General features: G+C 42.6%; 1 long non-coding RNA gene across 4 annotated transcripts in view; it reads right to left on the reverse strand.

Annotated features, from left to right (window-relative positions):
- Nucleotides 1–2082, reverse strand: part of LOC147007032 (uncharacterized) — a 14531-nt gene extending 12449 nt beyond the window's left edge. For all 4 annotated transcript variants that reach the window (XR_015054453.1, XR_015054452.1, XR_015054454.1 and 1 more), the window contains exon 1: nucleotides 1777–2082. This is a non-coding gene — a long non-coding RNA (uncharacterized LOC147007032). The remainder of the gene's footprint in view (nucleotides 1–1776) is intronic.
- Between the last annotated feature and the right edge of the window lie 227 nt (nucleotides 2083–2309).

Here is a 2309-nt window from a genome sequence, read left to right on the forward strand (position 1 = left end):
CCACCACTTCATCTAACTCACTCCAGAAATCTTCTTTATACTCCATCTCACACCCCATATGTGGGGCATATGCACTGATGACATTCATCATCACCCCTTCAATTTCCAACTTCACACTCATCACTCGGTCAGACACCCTCCTCACCTCCAATACCCTCTTGACATGATCTTCCTTCAGGATTATCCCGACACCATTTCTCCTCCCATCCACACCATGGTAGAACAGTTTGAAACCACCTCCAATGCTCCTCGCCTTACTCCCCATCCACTTGGTCTCTTGTACACACAGTATGTCCACCTTTCTTCTCTCCATCATATCAGCCAACTCTCGCCCTTTGCCAGTCATCGTCCCAACATTCAGAGTTCCAACTCTCACCTCCACACTTCTACCCTTCCCCCTCTCCCACTGCCTCCGGACTCGCCTTCCCCGTCTCCTTCTCCTCCTTCGCCCAGCAGTAGCACAATTTCCACTGGTACCCTGCTGACCACCGGTACCGGTGGCGGTCGTTGGTAACCCGGGCCTCGACCGATCCGGTATGGAAATTCGTTTTGTTGTCCGCATAATGATTTGGCATAGGTTTTTACGCCGGATGCCCTTCCTGACGCAACCCTGGTCGCCTCTTACGACACACAGGGATATGGTACACCTATTCTAACCGGGGCATACACCGGGCCCAGTACAACTGGTGCTCATTTCGCCGACCTCGGAAGGATGGCAGGCTGAGTCAACCCCCTGGTGTTTTCGACTTGGTTTTTATATATATATATATATATATATATATATATATATTTATATATATATATATATACATATATATATACATATATACACACATTATATATATATATACACATATACATATATATACACATTATATATATACATATACATACATATATTAATTCAGTGTCCCAACGGGGCTTGAACTCAGGACCTCTTGGGTCCCAAGCCACTGCCCTTACCACTGCGCCAACACCAGGCTTATTCAAATTCAAACTCAAGATCTTGATGAATAAACTAACAGGTTGATCAAAATGGTGAAAAATCCTTCACCCTTGGCATTCCAAAGATGGTTTTACATCAAAACTCATTTTTACTATTTTGTTTGTTTGGATAAAAGGGAGGGCTGGGGGGGGGGGGAGGGTGAATTTGATATCCAGGTTCGGTTGTGTGATTTGATCTATGAGTTGTTGTGCTGCTGTGTCCAACCAAATCAGACACAACCATTAATAGATTAAATAAATGTGAAAGTAAAAGGTTGTAAAGTTTGTAAATGAACTCATCCCACGTTAGATGGTTACCATTCATCGTTGTTACGGTGAAGTTAACTTGTTACCATGAACTGTTGGTAAAGAGTATAAAATGTAAATATCTGACGTGAGTGATGAGTGTTCGATGTTCTTTCATGGATTTATTTTGTTATCTTTTAACATTCCCAATTGGTTGTTATTGTTACTGTAACTGTAACTCACTCCGTGGATGATGGTGCGGACGGTTTATCTGGTTCTTCACGTTTATTTAGATTGTTCCGTTTACCCTGAACAATGGTTATGTTGATGGACGAGTGAACAAGTCACAGGAACAGTCGATAATGTTCGGATTTAATCGGCAGTGAAAGAATCACGAATGAATAACGAAGATCTGTTCCGACAGCTTGAAAGAAAAGAAAAACCCGATCGAGTTCCCACGTCAACTAGTTACACATGTGACGAATCAAACTAGTGACAGAACAGTAAGTGAAGGCCCATTATCGATAAACCAATTATTATTGTTACCTCACGATTCTCCTCTTCGTTCCTCCTTGTATTTTTCCTCCTCTTTCCACAACACCACATCGTGTTTCCTTCTCTGGAAGTTTACAAGAAATGGTTCTTACAATCGAGAAAGCTCCAGAAGGTTCGAACGTCGTGGACGACAAGTGGAACAACACGGCCACACGACCCGCTCAAACCAACGACGTTCAGAACTGGAACAACAAAGCTTTGTGCGTCACAATGGGAGGGGGCGGGGCTTCATCTCCATGGTTACCCTCAACAACAACAGTGTATCGAATAAACAAAAACACTGATGACGTTTCCTTACATATTGATTTCAGAAACATGGATTTTAAATAAAAAATTAATCGATTTCTATTCGGATCGTGAGAGAGGATCAGTTTTCTCTTCGTCATTTTCCCGTTTTCTCATTTCATTTCATCCCGACCGCGCAGAGAGCAGTGAGATACCATGGTTACCATCTGTGTGACGTTCAAACAAAGTGGGAAATCAAACTTACTGGTTATCAGAGGGTTATGGAGGAGTAAATAACA

Source organism: Eptatretus burgeri, unplaced genomic scaffold (genome assembly GCF_056783735.1).
Source record: "Eptatretus burgeri isolate ZD-2024b unplaced genomic scaffold, Ebu_testis_v1 Ebu_testis_scaffold_888, whole genome shotgun sequence".
NCBI lineage: Eukaryota > Metazoa > Chordata > Myxini > Myxiniformes > Myxinidae > Eptatretus > Eptatretus burgeri.